Here is a 13,143-nt window from a genome sequence, read left to right as displayed (position 1 = left end):
CCTAGCCCGCACTTGTGCCCAGGCCTTAAGCCTAGCCCGCACTTTTGCCCAGGCCTTAAGCCTAGCCCGCACTTGTGCCCAGGCCTTAAGCCCAGCCCGCACTTGTGCCCAGGCCTTAAGCCCAGCCCGCACTTGTGCCCAGGCCTTAAGCCCAGCCCGCACTTGTGCCCAGGCCTTAAGCCCAGCCCGCACTTGTGCCCAGGCCTTAAGCCCAGCCCGCACTTTTGAGCCCCTTGTATGCTTGTTTGTTTGTTTTTGTCTTCAGCTTCATGTTGGTTATGCACATAGGGCCAGCTTTATGCTCTTCGCTCTTGTCCCGTCTGAATGCACATGCACGACTGTAATTGGGGAAGAAGGCATTACCCATTTACGGAGGACAGACAAGAAGTGCCTGGTCGCTTGGAGCATGGGGTTATGGAGAGGCTCCGCACTGTACAACAAAGGATCTAGTCCTAAATGTCCAAGTACAGAGTAGAGGGGTGAAAGCTAGCTCTTCACCCCTATGGGTGCCTAACCCTTTATGCAAAGAGTGCAAAGAGTTAGCTGTATGCCTTAAGCCTAGCCAGCACTTGTGCCCATGCCTTAAGCCTAGCCAGCACTTGTGCCCCCTTGCCTTGATCCTAGCCAGCACTGCACTTGTGCCCAGGCCTTAAGCCTAGCCTGCACTTGTGCCCAGGCCTTAAGCCTAGCTTGCACTTGTGCCCAGGCCTTAAGCCTAGCTGGCACTTGTGCCCATGCCTTAAGCCTAGCCAGCACTTGTGCCCCCTGCCTTGATCCTAGCCAGCACTGCACTTGTGCCCCGGCCTTAAGCCTAGCCCGCACTTGTGCCCCGGCCTTAAGCCTAGCCCGCACTTGTGCCCCGGCCTTAAGCCTAGCCCGCACTTGTGCCCCGGCCTTAAGCCTAGCCCGCACTTGTGCCCCGGCCTTAAGCCTAGCCCGCACTTGTGCCCCGGCCTTAAGCCTAGCCCGCACTTGTGCCCCGGCCTTAAGCCTAGCCCGCACTTGTGCCCCGGCCTTAAGCCTAGCCCGCACTTGTGCCCCGGCCTTAAGCCTAGCCCGCACTTGTGCCCCGGCCTTAAGCCTAGCCCGCACTTGTGCCCCGGCCTTAAGCCTAGCCCGCACTTGTGCCCCGGCCTTAAGCCTAGCCCGCACTTGTGCCCCGGCCTTAAGCCTAGCCCGCACTTGTGCCCCGGCCTTAAGCCTAGCCCGCACTTGTGCCCCGGCCTTAAGCCTAGCCCGCACTTGTGGCCAGGCCTTAAGCCTAGCCCGCACTTGTGCCCAGGCCTTAAGCCTAGCCCGCACTTGTGCCCAGGCCTTAAGCCTAGCCCGCACTTGTGCCCCGGCCTTAAGCCTAGCCCGCACTTGTGCATCGGCCTTAAGCCTAGCCCGCATTTGTGCCCAGGCCTTAAGCCTAGCCCGCACTTGTGCCCAGGCCTTAAGCCTAGCCCGCACTTGTGCCCAGGCCTTAAGCCTAGCCCGCACTTGTGCCCCCGGCCTTAAGCCTAGCCCGCACTTGTGCCCAGGCCTTATGCCTAGCCCGCACTTGTGCCCCCGGCCTTAAGCCTAGCCCGCACTTGTGCCCCCGGCCTTAAGCGTAGCCCGCACTTGTGCCCAGGCCTTAAGCCTAGCCCGCACTTGTGACCAGGCCTTAAGCCTAGCCCGCACTTGTGCCCAGGCCTTAAGCCTAGCCCGCACTTGTGGCCAGGCCTTAAGCCTAGCCCGCACTTGTGCCCAGGCCTTAAGCCTAGCCCGCACTTGTGCCCAGGCCTTAAGCCTAGCCCGCACTTGTGCCCCGGCCTTAAGCCTAGCCCGCACTTGTGCATCGGCCTTAAGCCTAGCCCGCATTTGTGCCCAGGCCTTAAGCCTAGCCCGCACTTGTGCCCAGGCCTTAAGCCTAGCCCGCACTTGTGCCCAGGCCTTAAGCCTAGCCCGCACTTGTGCCCCCGGCCTTAAGCCTAGCCCGCACTTGTGCCCAGGCCTTATGCCTAGCCCGCACTTGTGCCCCCGGCCTTAAGCCTAGCCCGCACTTGTGCCCCCGGCCTTAAGCGTAGCCCGCACTTGTGCCCCCGGCCTTAAGCCTAGCCCGCACTTGTGCCCAGGCCTTAAGCCTAGCCCGCACTTGTGCCCAGGCCTTAAGCCTAGCCCGCACTAGTGCCCCGGCCTTAAGCCTAGCCCGCACTTGTGCCCAGGCCTTAAGCCTAGCCCGCACTTGTGCCCCGGCCTTAAGCCTAGCCCGCACTTGTGCCCAGGCCTTAAGCCCAGCCCGCACTTGTGCCCCGGCCTTAAGCCTAGCCCGCACTTGTGCCCAGGCCTTAAGCCTAGCCCGCACTTGTGCCCCGGCCTTAAGCCTAGCCCGCACTTGTGCCCCGGCCTTAAGCCTAGCCCGCACTTGTGCCATGGACTTAAGCCTAGCCCGCACTTGTGCCCCGGCCTTAAGCCTAGCCCGCACTTGTGCCATGGACTTAAGCCTAGCCCGCACTTGTGCCCCGGCCTTAAGCCTAGCCCGCACTTGTGCCCCGGCCATAAGCCTAGCCCGCACTTGTGCCCAGGCCTTAAGCCTAACCCGCACTTGTGCCCAGGCCTTAAGCCTAGCCCGCACTTGTGCCCCGGCCTTAAGCCTAGCCCGCACTTGTGGCCAGGCCTTAAGCCTAGCCCGCACTTGTGGCCAGGCCTTAAGCCTAGCCCGCACTTGTGCCCAGGCCTTAAGCCTAGCCCGCACTTGTGCCCCGGCCTTAAGCCTAGCCCGCACTTGTGCATCGGCCTTAAGCCTAGCCCGCACTTGTGCCCAGGCCTTAAGCCTAGCCCGCACTTGTGCCCAGGCCTTAAGCCTAGCCCGCACTTGTGCCCAGGCCTTAAGCCTAGCCCGCACTTGTGCCCAGGCCTTAAGCCTAGCCCGCACTTGTGCCACCGGCCTTAAGCCTAGCCCGCACTTGTGCCCAGGCCTTATGCCTAGCCCGCACTTGTGCCCCCGGCCTTAAGCCTAGCCCGCACTTGTGCCCCCGGCCTTAAGCGTAGCCTGCACTTGTGCCCAGGCCTTAAGCCTAGCCCGCACTTGTGACCAGGCCTTAAGCCTAGCCCGCACTTGTGCCCAGGCCTTAAGCCTAGCCCGCACTTGTGCCCAGGCCTTAAGCCTAGCCCGCACTAGTGCCCCGGCCTTAAGCCTAGCCCGCACTTGTGCCCAGGCCTTAAGCCTAGCCCGCACTTGTGCCCCGGCCTTAAGCCTAGCCCGCACTTGTGCCCAGGCCTTAAGCCCAGCCCGCACTTGTGCCCCGGCCTTAAGCCTAGCTCGCACTTGTGCCCCGGCCTTAAGCCTAGCCCGCACTTGTGCCCCGGCCTTAAGCCTAGCCCGCACTTGTGCCCCCGGCCTTAAGCCTAGCCCGCACTTGTGCCACGGACTTAAGCCAAGCCCGCACTTGTGCTCAGGCCTTAAGCCTAGCCCGCACTTGTGCCCAAGCCTTAAGCCTAGCCCGCACTTGTGCCCAGGCCTTAAGCCTAGCCCGCACTTTTGCCCAGGCCTTAAGCCTAGCCCGCACTTGTGCCCAGGCCTTAAGCCCAGCCCGCACTTGTGCCCAGGCCTTAAGCCTAGCCCGCACTTGTGACCAGGCCTTAAGCCTAGCCCGCACTTGTGCCCAGGCCTTAAGCCTAGCCCGCACTTGTGGCCAGGCCTTAAGCCTAGCCCGCACTTGTGCCCAGGCCTTAAGCCTAGCCCGCACTTGTGCCCAGGCCTTAAGCCTAGCCCGCACTTGTGCCCCGGCCTTAAGCCTAGCCCGCACTTGTGCATCGGCCTTAAGCCTAGCCCGCATTTGTGCCCAGGCCTTAAGCCTAGCCCGCACTTGTGCCCAGGCCTTAAGCCTAGCCCGCACTTGTGCCCAGGCCTTAAGCCTAGCCCGCACTTGTGCCCCCGGCCTTAAGCCTAGCCCGCACTTGTGCCCAGGCCTTATGCCTAGCCCGCACTTGTGCCCCCGGCCTTAAGCCTAGCCCGCACTTGTGCCCCCGGCCTTAAGCGTAGCCCGCACTTGTGCCCCCGGCCTTAAGCCTAGCCCGCACTTGTGCCCAGGCCTTAAGCCTAGCCCGCACTTGTGCCCAGGCCTTAAGCCTAGCCCGCACTAGTGCCCCGGCCTTAAGCCTAGCCCGCACTTGTGCCCAGGCCTTAAGCCTAGCCCGCACTTGTGCCCCGGCCTTAAGCCTAGCCCGCACTTGTGCCCAGGCCTTAAGCCCAGCCCGCACTTGTGCCCCGGCCTTAAGCCTAGCCCGCACTTGTGCCCAGGCCTTAAGCCTAGCCCGCACTTGTGCCCCGGCCTTAAGCCTAGCCCGCACTTGTGCCCCGGCCTTAAGCCTAGCCCGCACTTGTGCCATGGACTTAAGCCTAGCCCGCACTTGTGCCCCGGCCTTAAGCCTAGCCCGCACTTGTGCCATGGACTTAAGCCTAGCCCGCACTTGTGCCCCGGCCTTAAGCCTAGCCCGCACTTGTGCCCCGGCCATAAGCCTAGCCCGCACTTGTGCCCAGGCCTTAAGCCTAGCCCGCACTTGTGCCCAGGCCTTAAGCCTAGCCCGCACTTGTGCCCCGGCCTTAAGCCTAGCCCGCACTTGTGGCCAGGCCTTAAGCCTAGCCCGCACTTGTGGCCAGGCCTTAAGCCTAGCCCGCACTTGTGCCCAGGCCTTAAGCCTAGCCCGCACTTGTGCCCCTGCCTTAAGCCTAGCCCGCACTTGTGCATCGGCCTTAAGCCTAGCCCGCACTTGTGCCCAGGCCTTAAGCCTAGCCCGCACTTGTGCCCAGGCCTTAAGCCTAGCCCGCACTTGTGCCCAGGCCTTAAGCCTAGCCCGCACTTGTGCCCCCGGCCTTAAGCCTAGCCCGCACTTGTGCCCAGGCCTTATGCCTAGCCCGCACTTGTGCCCCCGGCCTTAAGCCTAGCCCGCACTTGTGCCCCCGGCCTTAAGCGTAGCCCGCACTTGTGCCCAGGCCTTAAGCCTAGCCCGCACTTGTGACCAGGCCTTAAGCCTAGCCCGCACTTGTGCCCAGGCCTTAAGCCTAGCCCGCACTTGTGGCCAGGCCTTAAGCCTAGCCCGCACTTGTGCCCAGGCCTTAAGCCTAGCCCGCACTTGTGCCCAGGCCTTAAGCCTAGCCCGCACTTGTGCCCCGGCCTTAAGCCTAGCCCGCACTTGTGCATCGGCCTTAAGCCTAGCCCGCATTTGTGCCCAGGCCTTAAGCCTAGCCCGCACTTGTGCCCAGGCCTTAAGCCTAGCCCGCACTTGTGCCCAGGCCTTAAGCCTAGCCCGCACTTGTGCCCAGGCCTTAAGCCTAGCCCGCACTTGTGCCCCCGGCCTTAAGCCTAGCCCGCACTTGTGCCCAGGCCTTATGCCTAGCCCGCACTTGTGCCCCCGGCCTTAAGCCTAGCCCGCACTTGTGCCCCCGGCCTTAAGCGTAGCCCGCACTTGTGCCCCCGGCCTTAAGCCTAGCCCGCACTTGTGCCCAGGCCTTAAGCCTAGCCCGCACTTGTGCCCAGGCCTTAAGCCTAGCCCGCACTAGTGCCCCGGCCTTAAGCCTAGCCCGCACTTGTGCCCAGGCCTTAAGCCTAGCCCGCACTTGTGCCCCGGCCTTAAGCCTAGCCCGCACTTGTGCCCAGGCCTTAAGCCCAGCCCGCACTTGTGCCCCGGCCTTAAGCCTAGCCCGCACTTGTGCCCAGGCCTTAAGCCTAGCCCGCACTTGTGCCCCGGCCTTAAGCCTAGCCCGCACTTGTGCCCCGGCCTTAAGCCTAGCCCGCACTTGTGCCATGGACTTAAGCCTAGCCCGCACTTGTGCCCCGGCCTTAAGCCTAGCCCGCACTTGTGCCATGGACTTAAGCCTAGCCCGCACTTGTGCCCCGGCCTTAAGCCTAGCCCGCACTTGTGCCCCGGCCATAAGCCTAGCCCGCACTTGTGCCCAGGCCTTAAGCCTAACCCGCACTTGTGCCCAGGCCTTAAGCCTAGCCCGCACTTGTGCCCCGGCCTTAAGCCTAGCCCGCACTTGTGGCCAGGCCTTAAGCCTAGCCCGCACTTGTGGCCAGGCCTTAAGCCTAGCCCGCACTTGTGCCCAGGCCTTAAGCCTAGCCCGCACTTGTGCCCCGGCCTTAAGCCTAGCCCGCACTTGTGCATCGGCCTTAAGCCTAGCCCGCACTTGTGCCCAGGCCTTAAGCCTAGCCCGCACTTGTGCCCAGGCCTTAAGCCTAGCCCGCACTTGTGCCCAGGCCTTAAGCCTAGCCCGCACTTGTGCCCAGGCCTTAAGCCTAGCCCGCACTTGTGACCAGGCCTTAAGCCTAGCCCGCACTTGTGCCCAGGCCTTAAGCCTAGCCCGCACTTGTGCCCAGGCCTTAAGCCTAGCCCGCACTAGTGCCCCGGCCTTAAGCCTAGCCCGCACTTGTGCCCAGGCCTTAAGCCTAGCCCGCACTTGTGCCCAGGCCTTAAGCCTAGCCCGCACTAGTGCCCCGGCCTTAAGCCTAGCCCGCACTTGTGCCCAGGCCTTAAGCCTAGCCCGCACTTGTGCCCCGGCCTTAAGCCTAGCCCGCACTTGTGCCCAGGCCTTAAGCCCAGCCCGCACTTGTGCCCCGGCCTTAAGCCTAGCTCGCACTTGTGCCCCGGCCTTAAGCCTAGCCCTCACTTGTGCCCCGGCCTTAAGCCTAGCCCGCACTTGTGCCCCCGGCCTTAAGCCTAGCCCGCACTTGTGCCACGGACTTAAGCCAAGCCCGCACTTGTGCTCAGGCCTTAAGCCTAGCCCGCACTTGTGCCCAAGCCTTAAGCCTAGCCCGCACTTGTGCCCAGGCCTTAAGCCTAGCCCGCACTTTTGCCCAGGCCTTAAGCCTAGCCCGCACTTGTGCCCAGGCCTTAAGCCCAGCCCGCACTTGTGCCCAGGCCTTAAGCCCAGCCCGCACTTGTGCCCAGGCCTTAAGCCCAGCCCGCACTTGTGCCCAGGCCTTAAGCCCAGCCCGCACTTGTGCCCAGGCCTTAAGCCCAGCCCGCACTTTTGAGCCCCTTGTATGCTTGTTTGTTTGTTTTTGTCTTCAGCTTCATGTTGGTTATGCACATAGGGCCAGCTTTATGCTCTTCGCTCTTGTCCCGTCTGAATGCACATGCACGACTGTAATTGGGGAAGAAGGCATTACCCATTTACGGAGGACAGACAAGAAGTGCCTGGTCGCTTGGAGCATGGGGTTATGGAGAGGCTCCGCACTGTACAACAAAGGATCTAGTCCTAAATGTCCAAGTACAGAGTAGAGGGGTGAAAGCTAGCTCTTCACCCCTATGGGTGCCTAACCCTTTATGCAAAGAGTGCAAAGAGTTAGCTGTATGCCTTAAGCCTAGCCAGCACTTGTGCCCATGCCTTAAGCCTAGCCAGCACTTGTGCCCCCTTGCCTTGATCCTAGCCAGCACTGCACTTGTGCCCAGGCCTTAAGCCTAGCCTGCACTTGTGCCCAGGCCTTAAGCCTAGCTTGCACTTGTGCCCAGGCCTTAAGCCTAGCTGGCACTTGTGCCCATGCCTTAAGCCTAGCCAGCACTTGTGCCCCCTGCCTTGATCCTAGCCAGCACTGCACTTGTGCCCCGGCCTTAAGCCTAGCCCGCACTTGTGCCCCGGCCTTAAGCCTAGCCCGCACTTGTGCCCCGGCCTTAAGCCTAGCCCGCACTTGTGCCCCGGCCTTAAGCCTAGCCCGCACTTGTGCCCCGGCCTTAAGCCTAGCCCGCACTTGTGCCCCGGCCTTAAGCCTAGCCCGCACTTGTGCCCCGGCCTTAAGCCTAGCCCGCACTTGTGCCCCGGCCTTAAGCCTAGCCCGCACTTGTGCCCCGGCCTTAAGCCTAGCCCGCACTTGTGCCCCGGCCTTAAGCCTAGCCCGCACTTGTGCCCCGGCCTTAAGCCTAGCCCGCACTTGTGCCCCGGCCTTAAGCCTAGCCCGCACTTGTGCCCCGGCCTTAAGCCTAGCCCGCACTTGTGCCCCGGCCTTAAGCCTAGCCCGCACTTGTGCCCCGGCCTTAAGCCTAGCCCGCACTTGTGCCCCGGCCTTAAGCCTAGCCCGCACTTGTGCCCCGGCCTTAAGCCTAGCCCGCACTTGTGCCCCGGCCTTAAGCCTAGCCCGCACTTGTGCCCCGGCCTTAAGCCTAGCCCGCACTTGTGCCCCGGCCTTAAGCCTAGCCCGCACTTGTGCCCAGGCCTTAAGCCTAGCCCGCACTTGTGCCCCGGCCTTAAGCCTAGCCCGCACTTGTGCCCCGGCCTTAAGCCTAGCCCGCACTTGTGCCCCGGCCTTAAGCCTAGCCCGCACTTGTGCCCCGGCCTTAAGCCTAGCCCGCACTTGTGCCCCGGCCTTAAGCCTAGCCCGCACTTGTGCCATGGACTTAAGCCTAGCCCGCACTTGTGCCCCGGCCTTAAGCCTAGCCCGCACTTGTGCCCATGCCATAAGCCTAGCCCGCACTTGTGCCCATGCCATAAGCCTAGCCCGCACTTGTGCCCAGGCCTTAAGCCTAGCCCGCACTTGTGCCCAGGCCTTAAGCCTAGCCCGCACTTGTGCCCCGGCCTTAAGCCTAGCCCGCACTTGTGCCCAGGCCTTAAGCCTAGCCCGCACTTGTGGCCAGGCCTTAAGCCTAGCCCGCACTTGTGCCCCGGCCATAAGCCTAGCCCGCACTTGTGCCCAGGCCTTAAGCCTAGCCCGCACTTGTGCCCAGGCCTTAAGCCTAGCCCGCACTTGTGCCCAGGCCTTAAGCCTAGCCCGCACTTGTGGCCAGGCCTTAAGCCTAGCCCGCACTTGTGCCCAGGCCTTAAGCCTAGCCCGCACTTGTGCCCAGGCCTTAAGCCTAGCCCGCACTTGTGCCCCGGCCTTAAGCCTAGCCCGCACTTGTGCATCGGCCTTAAGCCTAGCCCGCACTTGTGCCCAGGCCTTAAGCCTAGCCCGCACTTGTGCCCCCGGCCTTAAGCCTAGCCCGCACTTGTGCCCAGGCCTTAAGCCTAGCCCGCACTTGTGCCCCCGGCCTTAAGCCTAGCCCGCACTTGTGCCCCGGCCTTAAGCCTAGCCCGCACTTGTGCCCCGGCCTTAAACCTAGCCCGCACTTGTGCCCCGGCCTTAAGCGTAGCCCGCACTTGTGCCCCGGCCTTAAGCCTAGCCCGCACTTGTGCCCCGGCCTTAAGCCTAGCCCGCACTTGTGCCCCGGCCTTAAGCCAAGCCCGCACTTGTGCCCCGGCCTTAAGCCTAGCCCGCACTTGTGCCCGGCCTTAAGCCTAGCCCGCACTTGTGCCCCGGCCTTAAGCCTAGCCCGCAATTGTGCCCCGGCCTTAAGCCTAGCCCGCAATTGTGCCCCGGCCTTAAGCCTAGCCCGCACTTGTGCCCCGGCCTTAAGCCTAGCCCGCACTTGTGCCCCGGCCTTAAGCCTAGCCCGCACTTGTGCCCCGGCCTTAAGCCTAGCCCGCACTTGTGCCCCGGCCTTAAGCCTAGCCCGCACTTGTGCCCCGGCCTTAAGCCTAGCCCGCACTTGTGCCCCGGCCTTAAGCCTAGCCCGCACTTGTGCCCCGGCCTTAAGCCTAGCCCGCACTTGTGCCCCGGCCTTAAGCCTAGCCCGCACTTGTGCCCAGGCCATAAGCCTAGCCCGCACTTGTGCCCAGGCCATAAGCCTAGCCCGCACTTGTGCCCAGGCCTTAAGCCTAGCCCGCACTTGTGGCCAGGCCTTAAGCCTAGCCCGCACTTGTGCCCCGGCCATAAGCCTAGCCCGCACTTGTGCCCAGGCCTTAAGCCTAGCCCGCACTTGTGCCCAGGCCTTAAGCCTAGCCCGCACTTGTGCCCAGGCCTTAAGCCTAGCCCGCACTTGTGGCCAGGCCTTAAGCCTAGCCCGCACTTGTGCATCGGCCTTAAGCCTAGCCCGCACTTGTGCCCAGGCCTTAAGCCTAGCCCGCACTTGTGCCCCCGGCCTTAAGCCTAGCCCGCACTTGTGCCCAGGCCTTAAGCCTAGCCCGCACTTGTGCCCAGGCCTTAAGCCTAGCCCGCACTTGTGCCCAGGCCTTAAGCCTAGCCCGCACTTGTGCCCAGGCCTTAAGCCTAGCCCGCACTAGTGCCCCGGCCTTAAGCCTAGCCCGCACTTGTGCCCAGGCCTTAAGCCTAGCCCGCACTTGTGCCCCCGGCCTTAAGCCTAGCCCGCACTTGTGCCCAGGCCTTAAGCCTAGCCCGCACTTGTGCCCAGGCCTTAAGCCTAGCCCGCACTTGTGCCCAGGCCTTAAGCCTAGCCCGCACTAGTGCCCCGGCCTTAAGCCTAGCCCGCACTAGTGCCCCGGCCTTAAGCCTAGCCCGCACTTGTGCCCCGGCCTTAAGCCTAGCCCGCACTTGTGCCCCGGCCTTAAGCCTAGCCCGCACTTGTGCCCCGGCCTTAAACCTAGCCCGCACTTGTGCCCCGGCCTTAAGCCTAGCCCGCACTTGTGCCCCGGCCTTAAGCCTAGCCCGCACTTGTGCCCCGGCCTTAAGCCTAGCCCGCACTTGTGCCCCGGCCTTAAGCCAAGCCCGCACTTGTGCCCCGGCCTTAAGCCTAGCCCGCACTTGTGCCCGGCCTTAAGCCTAGCCCGCACTTGTGCCCCGGCCTTAAGCCTAGCCCGCAATTGTGCCCCGGCCTTAAGCCTAGCCCGCACTTGTGCCCCGGCCTTAAGCCTAGCCCGCACTTGTGCCCCGGCCTTAAGCCTAGCCCGCACTTGTGCCCCGGCCTTAAGCCTAGCCCGCACTTGTGCCCCGGCCTTAAGCCTAGCCCGCACTTGTGCCCCGGCCTTAAGCCTAGCCCGCACTTGTGCCCCGGCCTTAAGCCTAGCCCGCACTTGTGCCCCCGGCCTTAAGCCTAGCCCGCACTTGTGCCACGGACTTAAGCCAAGCCCGCACTTGTGCTCAGGCCTTAAGCCTAGCCCGCACTTGTGCCCAAGCCTTAAGCCTAGCCCGCACTTGTGCCCAGGCCTTAAGCCTAGCCCGCACTTGTGCCCAGGCCTTAAGCCTAGCCCGCACTTGTGCCCCGGCCTTAAGCCTAGCCCGCACTTGTGCCCCGGCCTTAAGCCTAGCACGCACTTGTGCCCCGGCCTTAAGCCTAGCCCGCACTTGTGCCCCGGCCTTAAGCCTAGCCCGCACTTGTGCCCCGGCCTTAAGCCTAGCCCGCACTTGTGCCCCGGCCTTAAGCCTAGCCCGCACTTGTGCCCCGGCCTTAAGCCTAGCCCGCACTTGTGCCCCGGCCTTAAGCCTAGCCCGCACTTGTGCCCCGGCCTTAAGCCTAGCCCGCACTTGTGCCCAGGCCTTTAGCCTAGCCCGCACTTGTGCCCAGGCCTTAAGCCCAGCCCGCACTTGTGCCCAGGCCTTAAGCCCAGCCCGCACTTGTGCCCAAGCCTTAAGCCCAGCCCGCACTTGTGCCCAAGCCTTAAGCCTAGCCCGCACTTTTGAGCCCCTTGTATGCTTGTTTGTTTGTTTTTGTCTTCAGCTTCATGTTGGTTATGCACATAGGGCCAGCTTTACGCTCTTCGCTCTTGTCCCGTCTGAATGCGCATGCACGACTGTAATTGAAGAAGAAGGCATTACCCATTTACGGAGGACAGACAAGAAGTGCCTGGTCGCTTGGAGCATGGGGTTATGGAGAGGCTCCGCACTGTACAACAAAGGATCTAGTCCTAAATGTCCAAGTACAGAGTAGAGGGGTGAAAGCTAGCTCTTCACCCCTATGGGTGCCTAACCGTTTATGCAAAGAGTGCAAACAGTTAGCTGTATGCCTTAAGCCTAGCCAGCACTTGTGCCCATGCCTTAAGCCTAGCCAGCACTTGTGCCCCCTTGCCTTGATCCTAGCCAGCACTGCACTTGTGCCCAGGCCTTAAGCCTAGCCCGCACTTGTGCCCCGGCCTTAAGCCTAGCCAGCACTTGTGCCCCGGCCTTAAGCCTAGCCAGCACTTGTGCCCCGGCCTTAAGCCTAGCCAGCACTTGTGCCCCGGCCTTAAGCCTAGCCAGCACTTGTGCCCCGGCCTTAAGCCTAGCCAGCACTTGTGCCCCGGCCTTAAGCCTAGCCAGCACTTGTGCCCCGGCCTTAAGCCTAGCCAGCACTTGTGCCCCGGCCTTAAGCCTAGCCAGCACTTGTGCCCCGGCCTTAAGCCTAGCCAGCACTTGTGCCCCGGCCTTAAGCCTAGCCAGCACTTGTGCCCCGGCCTTAAGCCTAGCCAGCACTTGTGCCCCGGCCTTAAGCCTAGCCAGCACTTGTGCCCAGGCCTTAAGCCTAGCCCGCACTTGTGCCCAGGCCTTAAGCCTAGCCCGCACTTGTGCCCCGGCCTTAAGCCTAGCCCGCACTTGTGGCCAGGCCTTAAGCCTAGCCCGCACTTGTGGCCAGGCCTTAAGCCTAGCCCGCACTTGTGCCCAGGCCTTAAGCCTAGCCCGCACTTGTGCCCCGGCCTTAAGCCTAGCCCGCACTTGTGCCCAGGCCTTAAGCCTAGCCCGCACTTGTGCCCCGGCCTTAAGCCTAGCCCGCACTTGTGCCCAGGCCTTAAGCCTAGCCCGCACTTGTGCCCAGGCCTTAAGCCTAGCCCGCACTTGTGCCCAGGCCTTAAGCCTAGCCCGCACTTGTGCCCAGGCCTTAAGCCTAGCCCGCACTTGTGCCCCCGGCCTTAAGCCTAGCCCGCACTTGTGCCCAGGCCTTATGCCTAGCCCGCACTTGTGCCCCCGGCCTTAAGCCTAGCCCGCACTTGTGCCCCCGGCCTTAAGCGTAGCCCGCACTTGTGCCCAGGCCTTAAGCCTAGCCCGCACTTGTGACCAGGCCTTAAGCCTAGCCCGCACTTGTGCCCAGGCCTTAAGCCTAGCCCGCACTTGTGCCCAGGCCTTAAGCCTAGCCCGCACTAGTGCCCCGGCCTTAAGCCTAGCCCGCACTTGTGCCCAGGCCTTAAGCCTAGCCCGCACTTGTGCCCCGGCCTTAAGCCTAGCCCGCACTTGTGCCCAGGCCTTAAGCCCAGCCCGCACTTGTGCCCCGGCCTTAAGCCTAGCTCGCACTTGTGCCCCGGCCTTAAGCCTAGCCCGCACTTGTGCCCCGGCCTTAAGCCTAGCCCGCACTTGTGCCCCCGGCCTTAAGCCTAGCCCGCACTTGTGCCACGGACTTAAGCCAAGCCCGCACTTGTGCTCAGGCCTTAAGCCTAGCCCG

Source organism: Ranitomeya imitator, unplaced genomic scaffold (genome assembly GCF_032444005.1).
Source record: "Ranitomeya imitator isolate aRanImi1 unplaced genomic scaffold, aRanImi1.pri SCAFFOLD_156, whole genome shotgun sequence".
NCBI lineage: Eukaryota > Metazoa > Chordata > Amphibia > Anura > Dendrobatidae > Ranitomeya > Ranitomeya imitator.
This window is presented reverse-complemented; position numbering follows the sequence as displayed.